We start from the raw sequence: 16,733 nt of genomic DNA, 5'->3' as shown, positions 1-16,733 counted from the left end.
AGTGCAATAACCTTTGACGTGACGTTAAGCCCCATTTCACATCACCTCGAATGATATCAAACACTATGAAATGCCACATCGTGAATACTCGATGAGAATTCCTGAGCATAACACATCCGTTTTCAGTGAGTGATTGAGTGAGTGAGTGAGTTGGGTTTAACGCCGCTTTTAAAAGTATTCCATTTATATCACGGCATGTCAGCTTACTGTGGGAGGAAAGCCCCAAGTGATGCCATTCTCAGACGTGTACCACTTCGGTGAAACCTACGAGCACGGGTATGGTGCTGACAGACCTAGAAACATAATCAGGGCGAACCGGGATTCGAACCCACAATCATAGGTTTCTGGCGTGCCAAAGGGACGCAACTCGGCACACCCGTGCCCCCACAACCGTTTTGAATTATAATGTTATGACACTATTTTCACTGCATTTTGTTGCCACGTCTTGTGCTCTCTCGGCAGCTTTTATCTATGCTGAATCTGGGTTCGAATCCCGGTTCGCCCCGATTATGTTTCTAGGTTTGTCAGCACCATACCCGTACTCGTGGGTTTCACCGAAGTGGTAACCATCACTATGTTAAACTACGGCATGGTATCTCAGCTAGCACTATAAATCGGCATCAGTCCGGACTAGTACAAGCAGCCACACAAACACACACACGTACATGCACGTCGCTCTATTAGTGCAATAATGTTGGACGCGACGTTAAACCTAATTTCACCTCACCTCACATTACATTACTTACGTCACCAGACACACCATTGTTATTGTTAATTGCTACACAATATCCTGCTGTGAAGCTGATCCCATAAGGAACTCCAAAGGAAACCTGTTATCTTCATCAAGAAGTTGATTTATGATAGGTGGCAATGGATGACGGAAGACGGCGTTTGAATAAAGGATGATAAATCTGTCAGATTTCAGATTATCATCAAGATAAACGGCAGAAGAAAGCCTGAAGGAACAGAGCTCGTCTTCCAGGAAGGTCTGAGTCAGATAGATTATAGTCTTTCAGCTGTTGTTGATGGCGCCCAGAACCTCCTCACACGTGTAGACTCCGGGCTCGAAGTTTCTGTCCGGAATACAGAGACGAAGATCTCTTTCATCTTCCAGCTTTTGCTTCAAGGTGCTACACACCCACCGACGGTCGTCCTTTGATGAATGGTAGACAAATACATCATACTTAAAATGTCGTTGAAAGTCCAAACCTAATAACAAAGGGAAACAAGACAAATTGAAATACAAGTGAAACGAAAGCAATGCACGACCTCCACACTTTCATGTATGAATCTACAATATTTGTTAAGTGAATTATTTTCCCATTATCAATTCGACACATGTAATATGTCCTTTCAATGAGCCGTACCTTTGTATCCACTGCTCATGAAATAAACTCAAGAGAACTACACCCACATTCCCTCGCAGATTAACCGATATATGTTTCTTCTGAGTTACAGTGTCTAATCTGTTTCTTGTTCCCACACTCAGCTCTTTTATTGAGTTATACGAGACATCTTTTAGTCTGATATTTAATATTTTCTCCACATTTCTTGGCAAATCGGAAAGGTCATTATCTAACTGGTGCAGGTTCTGAAGAAGTTGAAATTGGCCCAATACCGATTCTATGTTGTTAACGATACACATAAATCCCTTTGTCATACGATTTAATGATAGTTTTTTAATGCTTTGAAAGGATTTCATCAATGTCGTTGGGGATCCAATAAATCCATTTCCGGAAATTTCCAAACTTTGAAGGTTCTTCAGTCCAGAGATAATAATATTTTTTGCAGATACCAAACAACTAGAAAATACTATGTTGAACCATTTTCAGTTCTACGAAAGGCCAAATCAGCGTCTATATCAACACAGGGTTTAAATGCTGGTGCAAAATAAAGTGAGGTTAGGTTTCGTGGAAATACCAACATCAGATACGCTGTGGCACTAATTTCACTTTGAGGATTGACTTCACTGTCTCGTGTCTCAGCACTGACTGAGAAAACACATGTTTGAGGGTCATTTCCTGGCCATACCATCTCATTTGTAACTTCTTTCATAGACATTTAGAAGTTGGAGTACTAAGTAAGGATAAGAATTTATGGATGAACAACTTCTTTATTACAATTAAGAGCGACGATGGTACGCCGGGGGTACCATCAACTCATCAAAGACCCCAATCAGCCATAATCCCGTTGTTTACATTACTGGTCTTCATCCTTTGTTTAAGGCACTGACTTCACCGATGATTGTCATCACTGCCCTTGTGTGTACATAACAGGCTTCTCTACCCCAGCATAACAATATCTAACCTACTGTATAAACATTGCCTCCTACTTGTATATATACTTGCCTACTACACTGTAAAACACGGAGTCCATACCACACAACCAACTACACAATCCTTCCGACTCCCAAACAACCAATCAATATTCACGGCAGAACTAATGGGCATGGCCTCAGCCCTACATAATCAAGAATCCAAAAACCACAAAAAAATCCTAATACTTACCGACTCCCTAAGTGGACTGCAAGCCCTCAAAATTTTTTTACCAAAAACCGACCTAAATTAATAAATCAAATACTTAAAAGCTCCAACGACCTAACTAAGGCAGGCAAACAAATAACCTTCTTGTGGATACCCGCCCACGTAGGAATATACGGTAATGAAAACGCCGATAAAGCAGCTACACTATCCCTCAAAATCCCAGAAATAAGCTTAAACTTACCCATCTCAAAATCAGAAATTAAAAGTGTAAACAAGCAAGAAATCACCAAAAAATGGCATAACCAATATCTAAACTCAAACAGCCAAATCAAAAAAGTGCTCAGCAAACCACTAACCAAACCAAAAATTCTCCATCCATCCCAAAAAATCGACAGAGTAATCACTAAACTCCAAACAGGACACACCAACTTAAATAACCACCTAAAAAAAATTAAAAAACACACTACAGGTAACTGCCCACACTGCAAACAACCAGAAACCCCAGAACACGCACTCATCCACTGCACACACTACCTAACACATCGAACCGCATTACAAACCACCCTCAATCTAAACAAGGCTCTAACTCTAGAAGCAATACTAAACCCACAAAATAAACTAGAAAACTTCAAGGCCTTAGGCGTATTCTTAATAAAAACGGAACTAATAAAACGCATCTAAAAACACAATAACCTACCAAATCAAAATCACATAAACAAACAAACATCCAACATACCCAGCTCCCTTAGTTCTCCTCCCCAATCCCATCGGCATCTATTCCAAATCTCAAAATTCCCCAATTCTATATAAGCAACCCCTTAAAACCCCCCTCTTGGGTTGCACAGACCACCTTCGCCCCTTTCGGAAACACATTAAATGGCCTGGCCGGGCCCGTGTGCGAAATACGCATCAGTCGGAAAGCGCACGTTAAATCTCCAAAGTAAGTAAGTAAGTAAGTACTGTAAAACAATTGCTTGTTAACGGTGTTAGAACCCACACCGAAACGTCGCTCTTAATTGTATTAAAGAAGTTGTTCATCCATAAATTCTTATCCTTACTTATATCATTTGTATCTTGAAAAATTAAATGTGAGTCAAAGAAATTGTATATTTGGTCATTAGCTTGTTTAGGATCTTTCTCGTTTTGTTCAAACTGAAATGAAGCCAAATGTGTGAATAAATAAATAAAGAGAGTGAAGTTGACCATACTCCTCCAGGATCATGTTATGACTGAGATCTAAAACACGCATTGGGAAAATGGAGGTTGAGTCAAAGCACCTTTCTGAATGATTCGTATTCTGTTGCCTTCAAGATATACTTCTGAAACACACATTGTGACAAGAAAACCTGTATCTTTCTTTTTTCGATAGTTTGAAACATAGAATGAAACTCGTTGCATGGATGCATTTTCACCTTGTAGATTTATTAATCGCAGGGCTAAATCAATGTTTGACTGTATTCCCAACATCTAAGATATTTCAATATGGAAACACAGCAGTTATATTTGTATCTATCTGCCCTTTATTACGTGCATTTATCTGAAATGCTGTAAGATTAAATTTTATGAAAACTTCAAATGCACTTGTATGTTGCCATGGATTCCCGTTTGACAAACTTGAATTGTCATACTGACAAATCCGACACCAAATGTTGGGTTTGGAGGAGAGTCGATAGCAAGTTCTTCGACTTAAAAGAGATCAAGAAAGGTTTTTTCATCATATTTCAAATCACAATGAATCGTTGCATTATCCATGTCACTCAATAAAAGGCGTTTTAGCGGAAGATCTCTGAAGAGGCCTGGCGGTAATGACGAAGACGTACAGTTTATCTCGTTTCCTCTGAGGTCAATTTTCGAAAGGTGTGGTAAGTTTTTGAGTGAATCTCTGTCTAGTTGAGTCAGCAGATTCTAATACATACTGAGTGTGTGTACCTTTATACAACATCTTCTCAATGCTTGTTATTTCATTCCGTGACAAGTCAATGACAGTCACGTTTTCAGCAAATCCTTGGAACTCATCATCGAAGTTTCTGTTCGAACAGTTGGCAACTACATCTCGATGGGTCTCCGCATACTTGCATCTGTTAATGTCATTTTTTCGTGGTTGAACATGGCCACCCTAAGACGACCAGCCAGAGCGTCACTCCTGCGAGGAAGGCGCTCCTTGTCATTACCTGCAAGAATCAGATCAGGTTAAACAGATTGTGTTCTTAAAAACAATATAACATACAAAAATACAAATTACAAAAAAAGTGTTTGTTTTATGTTTAACGCTTCACTCAGTATATTCTAGCCATAAGAAGGCGGCCTGTAAATATCCGAATCTGGATAAGACAATCCAGGGATTGATATTGTGAGCAACGTTTGTTTGTTTATTGTTTAATGACGCACTCAACAATATTCCAGCTAAATGACGGCGGTCTGTAAATAATCGAGTCTGGACAAGACAATCCAGTGATTGATATCATGAACATCGATCCACGGAATTGGGATCGATGACATGCATCAACCAAGTCAGCGAGCCTGACCACCCGATCCCGTTAATCGCCTTTTACGGCAAGCATGGAAATAACACATGTCACAATACTACAGACATCTTCAGAGCCTGTTCATTAAATTGCATTAAAAGGCGACCATGCTTGTCGTAAGAAACGATAAACGGGATCGGGAGGTCAGGCTCGCTGACGTGATTGATACATGTCATCGTGTCTCAGCTGCGTGGATCGATGCTGATTATATTAATCCAATTATATTACAGATCGCCGTCAAAAAGCTGGAATATTGCTGAGTGTGGCGTTAAACAGCAAACAAACAACCAAAACAAGCATAATAATGTACATGTTCAATATTCAAGTGTAGAAACTACGAAATACAAATTTTCAGCAGACATAAAGAACACTATGGAGTTGACTTTAATCACACACACAAGGACAGTCCGCTGCAAGCCATTGTAATTCTGTTGTTACCATAGTTTGGGTTAAACTGTTCATTATTGTCAGGGGCGGTGAGGTTAGCCTAGTGGTTAAATCGTTCGCTCGTCACGCTGAAGCCCTGGGTTAGGTACCCTACATGGGTGCATGCTGGGGATGCAGTACCATTTCCAGCGTTCTCCGCCGTGATAGTGCTGGAATTTTGCTAAAAACGACGTAAAACCATGCTCTGTCACTCACTCATTATTATACACTGTGCAGTACTTCGAATATTATTACTGTATGTTTCTGTGTGCCGTAGAAGCACGTGGCATTGTTTATACGCTTACTCTGTGTGTATTGCGTGACGTCATCAGTATATGTGGATCATTCGATCTTTCGTTAACGATTGAACAGCTATGACGTGTTTAAGTTGTTGCTCCTGCCCCAAAATATACCTATATCAGTCGCATTTCAAATGGAGCATACTACATACCGTATTCGATGTGATAAGCGCCCGGGGCGGTCTCAAAATTAAAAATATGGGGCTCTTATTAGAATATAATTTTGGTGAGAAAAAAAACAGAGTTGAAAGATCGTATATTTCGTGGTTTATGCTGACAGCCTGAAATAATACAATTACGACGGATATATTTTCCAGAATTTAATTGCCCATGATTAAGGGTGCATATAACACACGAGCGCGTATTATACCCCAATAAATAAGCCTTGTGTACATTGGTCAATCGGAAGGGGTGCTAATTGGGAAAACCTAATATTGCAGTTAAGAACTATCCTGACTTATTAGAACTTTAAGGTGAGGTGAAATGGGGTTAAACGTCGCGTCAAAGATTATTGCACTTATATAGCGACGTGCATGCAGCTGTGTGTTTGTGGCTGCTTATACTAGTCCGGGCTGATGCCGATCTATAGTGCTCGCCCACTGAGATAACATGCCACAGTTTAACATGAATACCCCACTCAGACACAGTATACTGACTCCGAGCCGGCTAGTCCTTGTTTTAGCCTCTTAATGCCGAGCGCCAGACAGGGTAACAACAAGTACCACGTCTTTTGGTATGACGCGGCTGGGGATCGAGCCCCGGACTTTCCGCTCTACCACTATCCCACGGAAGCGGTCTAGAACTTTAAGTTGAAAATGGATTTGATTGTAGTATTCATGTAAAACCCTAACGAAATATTCCTAGCAGCAGAAGAAGGACGTCAACGGAACAAAGTTACTTTATGAAATCAGTGATAACACCTTAAGTTATTGTTGCCCGCCTGTATAAATGATGAGTGTCATACCGGTCTAAGCTGCTCTGAATGTTTTTTTCAAAAACAGGATATTTATTAACCTGCAGTCTTCCAGGTGGCTTTTTCTCAATAGTGGAACCCGTGAAGATCCGGGGTAGAATAGGTCTTCAGAAACCCATGCTTGCCGTAAAAGGTGACTATGCTTGTCGTAAAAGGCGACTAACGGGATCGGGTGGTCAGGCTTGCTGACTTGGTTGATACATGTCATTGATCCCAATTGCGTGGATCGATGCTCATGATATAAATCACTGGATTGTCTGGTCCAGACTCGATTATTTACAGACCGCCGTCATATCGCTGGAATATTGCTGAGTGCGGCGTTAAATAACAAACCAACCAACGCAACAGTGGAGCTTGCAAACACAGGAAAAAGCCACTCTGAACAGTTACTTGGAACATCCCATCTGAAAAGGTTTCAGGAAAGTGCCCTTGCAACTGTACATGTATGTTCAACTTTCCAACAAAGGCAAAACATTCAGATATGGCATGAAGCTATTTGGAAAGAAGACAAGTATGGATTTCCCGAAAAAGGGAAAAACGTTCACTTCATGTACACCTTCAGACACCTGACTGCGAACGCGGGTTCTGTTGTCAACACACAATGTACACATTGCAACAGTTTAGATGCAACACGAGTACATCAGCTGATAATTATTCAAATTGAGGGTCACTCATCAAGAATGTCCCCTCATGATAAAACTGTAGCATACTGGAGGAGAGGCGTTTATTTAGGAAGTGGCAACTCTTGGTATAGAGATAACAACAATTGCTCATAGGTAGTAAGCACTTAGCCCTGTTCATAAAGTGAAGGGGGAATATCCCTCCAACTTACAAATTTCTGGAAGCAACACTGCCGTCATATAACTAGATTATTGATAAAACTTTAAACAGTGTACTTAATTTTGTCAGTTGTTTTTATCCCCCGCCGGGCCAGAATGGCCGAAGGGGGGTTATGTCGTGGCGCAGTCCGTCCGTCCGTCCGTCCCACAGAGGGTACTAAGCTTGTGAAATCAACTCCTCCTCCAGCTTATAGAGAATATCCCTGACACTCTACACACAAGATGTCGACATGTTGATGATACGCATATCGCAGTCTCGTTTTATTTCGACTAATGTTGACAGAGTTACTGCCCCTGTGTTACGGAGCTTCATGAAAAATACAAAGAAAATATAAACTTGTTAAAAAAATTCATGCGGGGGATGTTGTGCGCACTCTTGTTATATATGATGTGTTTAAAATGCCTTCTTTTATTCATTAAGTTTTTAAATCCTTATTTTGAAGGTGACCTGCGAAATATGTTGTTGTATTTAGAAGTGGAAGATACAACCACAGGAACTCGATGATAGCGTGTATAACATTATATATTCGTAAAGAAAATAATTACACCCCTCTATAAACGTCTATATGTTTATAGAGGGGTGTGATTTTTTTCTTTACGAATATATTATGTTATACACGCTATCATCGAGTTCCTGTGGATACAACTACCCAAGGCGTGGATAAGGGCTCCTGCTGTCAACCTGTAGTTTGATTGGGAAAGGGTTCTCCCCGCTTTATTAATCGATTAGCCCCGAATCGATTACATACAATCCAACTCAAAACCTTGTAATTTCTTGATGATGAATAATATTTTTATCTTCCATTTCTTTGTAGCAACTGCAACTCGTGAAGCGCGAGACAGACTCAAAGTTATTTTGAGTACCAGATACCACAACAATCGCCAGGTCCTTTGCCTGCGGCCTTGGAGTGAGTGAGTGAGTATGGTTTTACGCCGCTTTTAGCAATATTCCAGCAATATCACGGCGGGGGACACCAGAAATGGGCTTCACACATTGTACCCATGTCGGGAATCGAGCAAACGCTTTAACCACTAGGCTACCCGACCGCCCCCGGCCTTGTAGAGACTATTCTATAATATCTTTCCCAGAAACATATTTCGCTCTATTGCTGCCCAACATCTCGTCTTTATAACTACAAGACTTTGCATGCTCATGTCAAATTTGACCACAGGTGAAATAGTTTTGCCACCATATTGAATAGGAGGTTTTTGCCTTCATTTTAGCATTTGTTCGATCAGGTCCGGCCAGTCTGAACCAAGCTACAGTCCATGCAAGAAGGAACGTTTTCTTCTGTCCGACAATTTAAGTGAGTGAGTGAGTTAAAATTTAACGTCGCAACGGCATTATTTCAGGATTATAGCGACGAGACCAAGTTTAAAATGTTAAAGATTGAGTCATTTATGCAAAGCAATATTTAAAATCAATTTATGAAACATACTTGAGCATGCATACTTTATTTAAAACCAATTTATGAAACATATTTGAGCATAATATAATACAGTTTTTAAATTTCAAAGTAACCAAAGCTAGGTCACCTCGCTGGGGATCATTGGAACAGTACCTCGGCGTCCTGCATGACCCCCCAGCAGGATTTACGACATCACTTAAGCTACTGGTGGTTGTGCATAATACTAGCCAATCTTAAAAAATATTCAGCAATTTAAGTTGGCTTAAAAACACTGGTTGATGATTACATCGATTATGATAGGATCACGTGTCACTCAGGGGGGCAATAGTTTTACGTTGCGTATACGTTAACCTCCCGAAGAGAGCCTTCAATAATGTCAGTTGCTAATAGCATCACACCAAATTTAAAAACAAGTATTTATAACCAATCATACATCTTTTATTGACGCTTCTTTTGACACAAAGAAAGAAGCGTCAATAGAATACTTGAACTAATTGCCTTTACATCGACTAAGAACCTGACGTAAAATCGTGCAATATGAAATATTGCTCAAGATGAGATGAGGTGAAATGGGGTTGAACGTCGCGTCCAAGATTATTGCACTTATACAGCGACGTGCAAGTACGTGTGTGTGTTTGTGTGGCTGCTTGTACCAGTCCGGACTGATGCCGATTTATAGTGGTAGCTCACTGAGATACCATGCCGCAGTTTAACATGAATACCCCACTCAGACACCTATAGTATACTGAGTCCTTGTTTTAGCCCCTTAATGCCGAGCGCCAGACAGGGTAACAACAAGTACCATCTTTTAACGTCTTTTGGTATGACGCGGTCGGGGATCGAACCCCCAACTAAAGTCATAACAGGAACCATTCTCACTGTTTGATAAATGCAATGTTTCTGTTTAGTTGTGTTTATTAATATATATTTTGTTCAATGGTTGTCCAATGAGAACTTCCGCACGGAGGATCGGGACACACAAAATCTCCCCACTAACTGTTTTTACATCGATGGAGGATTTCGTATAATACAGAGCAATAACCTTGCTAGTTTTTTATAAGGAAGTGACAATTACAATTAGCTTTGTACCTTCGTCAGCTTGAGACTGGAAGTGTGAATCTTGCTGATTGCGTTTGAAGGAGGTATTTTTGGTTTAAGGTTCTACGACAATGTTTATATTTCTCCGTGAAGATCCGGGGTAGAATAGGTCTTCAGCAACCCATGCTTGCCGTAAAAGGCGACTAACGGGATCGGGTGGTCAGGCTCGCTGACTTGGTTGATACATGTCATCGATCCCAATTGCGTGGACCGATGCTCATGATATTAATCACTAGATTGTCTGGCTGGAATATTGCTGAGTGCGGCGGTAAACACCAAACAAACAAACAAACAAACATTAGTGTGCCTGACGTTGAGTAAACGGATAAAATCGCATATATGCGGACTTCCCCCAATTTCTAAGATGAAGGGTCATCAATAGAAATCTTTTGATGACGTCATTCAGTGTTATGACGTCTAACAAAATATTAACTAAAAAATACAGTGGCATATTCCCAAGAACGACTCGACATTTCACTTTTTATATGAGCAATATGATACATGTCGTAAAACGCCGCACTCAGCAATATTCCAGCTATATGACGGCGGTCTGGACCAGACAATCCAGTGATTGATATCATGAGCATCGATTCACGCAGTTGGGATCAATGACATGGATCAACCAAGTCAGTGAGCCTGACCACCCGATCCCATCAGTCGCCTTTTACGACAAGCATAGTCACCTTTTACCGCAAGCATGGGTTGCTGAAGACCTTTTCTACCCCGGAATCTTCACGGGTCAGTTTACCCAGAGGAACGGTAAAGTACGGATTAACGAGTGTCACGCAGTAGGAGGTTACTACAACGATATGTTACAAGAGGTTATCTCCCATCATCGGCAATACGAAATGTCATATACATATTTGTGAATATATATTCCCAGAATGTTTTGAATGGACGATGGTATCATGCGGTAATTTGGGATGACGGGACGAGTTCGCGCATGGTCCAGTCAATTACACACGCCAAACTGTACGATTCCGTCTTCAAAAACGGTATGCGCGGATTTACAGTTAGTACACTGGTTTTTACGTTTATGCCACCATAATCGCAAAATATATTGAAACCAATTCTAAAGAACAGACCCGAGAAGATCCGGGGTAGAACAGATTTTCAGCAACCCATGCTTGCCATAAAACGCGACTATGCTTGTCGTAAAAGGCGACTAACGGGATCGGGTGGTCAGGCTCGCTGACCCACATTGCGAGGATCGATGCTCATGATATCAATCGATGGATACGGATCCATCTTCATCTCCATCTTCGGAGACCAGCCACACGTCAGATACAGATACAGATACAGTTACAGATACGGGTACGGATACAGCTACCGATATATATACAGAACATGTGGACAATTGATCACATCCCGCAACACTTCCATGTGTAATAATAGCATTATTCGTGGAAGTTGTTGTGCTACCTGCCGGGGATACGAAACAGGTGATAATTTGTGTTTAACAACCATCTTTTAAAGTCCAGTATATCTCCCCTTGCCTCACCAATTGCCCCAAGGAATGTATTTAATGATTTTTGAATCTCCTTAATCACAACACCCTTTTACAAGTGATGTTGGATCATTTGAAGTTTATCACGAAACTTGTTACAACAGTCAAAGCCTTAGTAAAGTTTTCAAACAGTTTTATGGTAGACATGTGGAGGACGTTTCAAACGTGGAAGCAAATGTGACCAAACAGTGACGTCTTGTGCAATTCCCCAAATTTCCCTCTTTCTAAACATTTGACATCACTTTCGGAGCGGACCTCAAACTACCCCTCGACTTCCATGTCCACCACATTGAAACCAACTGTAGCCACAACAGTTCAAGTGAACCGAGAGATGTCGCCACGGGCTGCATCAGAGTGAGTGAGTGAGTGAGTGAGTTGGGTTTAACGCCGCTTTTAACGTTATTCCAGTTATATCACGGCGGGTCAGCTTAATGTGGGAGGAAAGCCCAAAGTAATGCAAGTCTAAGACGTTTACCACTTCGGTGAAACCCACGAGCACGGGTATGGTGCAGACAAACCTAGAAACATAATAAGGGCGAACCGGGATTCGAACCCACAATCATAGGTTTCTGGCGTGTCCGAGGGACGCAACTCTGCACAGCGAATCGCGGCGCCTTAGACGACTGGGCCACCCGTGCCCCCCGGCTGCATCAGAACAGGATGGACCAAAGTCAACCACCTTTTCATTTGGTATCATCACATCCTAATTGTGATCTTTAAAAAAATGATGATGTTATAATCGGAATCGTAGAAATCTATCATGCCTTCAGCAGAGATGTCTTATGGTTTTGAATAGGGTTTATCACAGGCTCTATAATATTAACATCGACGCCCCTTAGGAAGCAACATATAGGTTAGATAGTTTACATCACAATCATTACGTGGAAACTGCGTCACATAACAGTGCCTAAAACAAACATTCATTGCTCTTCGCGAAGATCCGGGCTAGAATTGGTCTTCAGCAACCCATTCTTGTCTTAAGAGGCGACACACGGGATATAGTGGTCAGGCTCGATGACTTGGTTGATGTACGTCATCCTATTCCAGTTGCGCATTATGTCAATCACTGGATCGTTTTGTCCAGACTTAATTATCTACAGACAGCAATCTGAATACGGCGTTATTCAGAAAAAAAAGTAACAATCGAATCCAATAAAGCTGAAATAATGCTGAAGTGTATCTAAATTGTAGCCCCTTCAATGGTATTTAATACACATGTTATGATCTTTAAGGCGAACACGCAGTACTGGTTGTCAGTGTTCTATGCGGGGTGATCATCCTTGTTGGTCTCGGAACGATCTGCATCAGGAAGTAAGTATCCGTTTGAAGCTGACCTGGACCACAGGTTAAAGTGAGATTACACCATGAGCATCTTGTGAGTTGTTAATGGGCATACAACTTTACTCAGTGATATGGTGTACAGACAACTACCATGTGCTCTAATGGCTGGTGCATACAGAAATCAGTATGAAATTATATCCGAAATGACTTCGTAATAGAACGGAATAGGATTTGACTCTATCATTCGCCCGGCCCTTTACGACAAGCATAATCGCCTTTTACAGCAAGAATGGGTTGCTGAAGACCTATTCTACCCCCGAATCTATACTGACTTTGGTTGATGCATGTCATCGATCCTAACTGCTTGGATTGATGCTCATGATGTCAATTACTGGATTGTCGATTATGTACAGAACGCCGTCGTATAGCTGGAATACTGCTGCGTTAAACAACAAACAACAAACCAACAAAGCCGTGAATTACTGACTATGAATCTATGAGGCGCTTTATTTCAAAAATAGTGTAAAAAAATTAACTTATTTCAGTAAATCCATCTCTGTACTTGAACAACATTGAACAACACTATTTTCAATTTTATTTTCACTTTGAAAGATTTATCTCTAAATGTGTAATAGTCTGTTCCTGTCAGCGTAGACACTGCTTGCGACTGTCCCAGTAGGGGCCTCTTCCTGATTGTAGACACTTTCCCGCCGTCTGCGTTGTCTGGAAATCGGAAGCAAACACTGGTAATCACAATCTAAATTATCTAGAAATTAACATAATTTAGTCCTGAGTTGTTCCGGTCTATATAGATATACAAATTCGGGCACCATATGCTTATTGCAAGAAAAGGGAGGGGTTAAACGGTCTGAACGTTTATCATCCGACACCTTTTTAGGGTATTTACTGTTCAAGTCAAGTACTGAGCCTATTTGGATCAAAGTCGCACTATTATTTTTTCTGTAAGTCGTATTTACGAGTTCTCAAAGTTGTAATAATGATTCATTATTATAATTATGTCATTATTATTTTTGTAATGACGACCTAAAGAAAATCGCAATTAGAACTAGATTTTTGAAATAACGACTTTAAAAAACCTCTTAATACCAACTTTTCGCAATTACGAGTTTTTAAAAATATATTTTTAGCAACGGTTTTGACCCCAATAGGCTTTCGTTAAAGAATTAACGGAAACTCTATCGTACAATGTGGGTATAAGAATGAGTTGAATGGAAAACCAGTCAAGTGACATATTCGAAAGCTCAATAAAATACGATAAGGTGTGTTCTTTAAAAACGTGAGGAGAAATACCCCCCTTCCAAAAAAACAACAAACAAACAAACAAAAAACACTTAAAAACAACAAAAACGGATTGTCTCCACAAAACCAAAACTCATGACCAGGTGGATTCGATCCCACTGAAGAGCCAAGATACTTACTTCACAGACCAGCGAATCAGCGCAACCACGAGGAATGTGACTACTGCACCAACAGTGGAACCAATTATCACAATGAATCCTGTTTTAAAGGAAAGCAAACATACAAACTGTTATATTTATTTATAATAGGTCCACCCTATAGTCGACTCGAATGACATGCGAAAGTTACTGGGACCTAATCTTATCCAGAATACACATTTTGTAGTACAAATAATATCCCTGGAAGCACAGAAAACAGAACGCGTAAATGTGTAATGTGTGAGTGAGTGAGTATGGTTTTACGCCCCTTTAAGCAACATTCCAGCAATATCACGACGGGGACACCAGAAATGGGCTTCACACATTGTACCCATGTTAGAAATCAAACCTGGGTCTTCAGCGTTACGAGCGAAGGCTTCAACCACTAAGATACCAATGAGTAATGAAAATGTCTAGATCTTGTCTTGATAATGTTCTGAACAGGTTTATAAAATTCAAGACCTCAATAAAGTGTTCACAACGTTTTATGGTAATCATGTGGACTTTGCCAAATATTTCGCACTAATGGCCAAAATAAAATCCGATTCAAATCCCTATGTTGACTTGTACCATACGTCGCTTAGGTTTTTTCAGGTAAATAATTGACTCGCCCTTGCATGTGTTTGTGAGTGGTGCCACCAGTGGGGCACGATGCGTTCCTCTTTGCTTATACACCTGGTGTAATTACTATTTGATAGTGATTCACGAACAAATGCTCATGATAAAGTTGGAAACCTACAGTCGATTAGATTTACATTAATTTAGACGATGTTATAGAAATGATTTTGACACTTATATTCTACATGGGCTTATCGTAACACATGGGGTGTTAGGAGATATTATATCGGGATCACCAAAACCGTATCGCTTAAATGGGTACAGTAATGAAAATATACTAGCCACATAAAGAAACTTGCACGGAGAAAATATATTCTCGATTGAAATACAACACAGCAATAACAAAATGATGCAGACGCTGTAGCAGCTGAATGATCGGACCATAAGAAAATGTCAATGGGACCTGAACAACATCTGTTACGATGACGTCAGAAGATCAAAATGGAGTAGGGGGTCAAACGACAAAGTCACAAAGTCAATAACGGGTATGACCACCCTGTGCGTGAATCACAGCAGTGCATCGGCGACGCATGGAGTCCACCAAATTGGTATGGAAGGCCTGGGGAATGGCCTGCCATATCCTCCTCAAATCCTGTGCCAAGTCACGGACGTTATCTGGAGGATTTGGAAAACGACGCAGACGGCGCTCCATTTCATCCCACACATGCTCTATTGGGGAGAGATCTGGAGAATTTGCATGCCATGGCAGTAACATGACATTGTTATGGTGAAGGAAATCCATTGCGACCCTAGACATGTGAAGACGAGCGTTGTCCTGTTGAAATGTCAATCCCGGGCCATGACGTTGCAGGAAAGGAATGACCACAGGCCTCAGAATCTGATCTCTGTAGCCAACACCAGTGAGATTGCCCTGAACAACCACCAAAGGGGTTCGGTGCCGTGCTGTTATCCCACCCCAAATCATCACAGAGCCACCTCCAAAACGATTCCTCTCCACAATACAGTTGCGTGCATAACGTTCTCCCAAACGCCGGTAGACACGTTGGCGCCCGTCACTGTGGGAAATGTTGAACCTAGATTCATCTGTAAAGACAACATTTCTCCACCATATTCGAGGTTGGCGAACATGATTTCGACACCATCTTAGACGGTTGACGCGATGACGGTGTGTCAGGATGGGACGTATGGCAGGGCGTCGTGGTCGAATCCCGTACTGACGTAAACGATTCCCGACAGTGTTGGGATGGATACGGCGCAGTCCAGGAATTGTCTGGGACGTCGTTACTGCCGTTTGGAACCTGTGTCGGAGATGTGTAACTCGAATCCATCTGTCCTGTCTTGGCGTCGTTAATCGGGGACGTCCTGAACGTGGGTGGTCGGCAACGTCATTTGTGTTCTGATAACGCCTCACCAATGCCGATATCGTGTGACGATGGCATTGGAAATGTGTTGCCACCTGTTGTTGCCTCATTCCCGCTCGGATCATTCCAATGGCTTCATGACGCTGTGCAGCTGTCAATCGTGGCATGATTTGCTTGTGAAATGCTTGTGTCTGCGCCTGAGAAGTTTTGAATTTTTGAATGACTACAGATCATGCTTTCCAAAGTGACAGCGAATTTTGAGTTGCACATGTTGTGTACAGCTGCACAGGATGCACGTGCAGTAACACATTGCACGTCCATAGGCCCCCATCAATGACGTCATATCGCATGGCACGTGCATGAGCGTTTGAATGTGTCCAAAAATTGCTGTGTTCAAACCTATATATCATATGTGGACGGTGTGCCCTTATATCTATCTTTCTCCGTGCACAGTTTCTGTATGTGGCTAGTATATTATACCGTCATCGTATCCCAT

At 41.3% G+C, this 16,733-nt stretch overlaps 1 protein-coding gene across 1 annotated transcript in view; it reads right to left on the bottom strand.

Moving 5' to 3' along the window:
* Positions 1 to 13,315: 13,315 nt before the first annotated feature.
* The window catches only part of LOC124145540 (metalloprotease mig-17-like), a 65,300-nt gene continuing 61,882 nt past the window's right edge, over positions 13,316 to 16,733 (bottom strand). Inside the window, exons 16-17 of the mRNA XM_048389906.1 lie at positions 14,280 to 14,358; positions 13,316 to 13,563 (exon numbers count right to left, since the gene is read on the bottom strand). The gene's annotated coding sequence lies outside the window, so the exon portion shown is untranslated. The remainder of the gene's footprint in view (positions 13,564 to 14,279; positions 14,359 to 16,733) is intronic.

This window comes from Haliotis rufescens, unplaced genomic scaffold (assembly GCF_023055435.1).
Source record: "Haliotis rufescens isolate VD_foot unplaced genomic scaffold, xgHalRufe1.0.p SCAF_8, whole genome shotgun sequence".
Lineage (NCBI taxonomy): Eukaryota > Metazoa > Mollusca > Gastropoda > Lepetellida > Haliotidae > Haliotis > Haliotis rufescens.
Note: the sequence above shows the minus strand (reverse complement) of the source record. Positions and strands in the feature narration are given on the sequence as shown.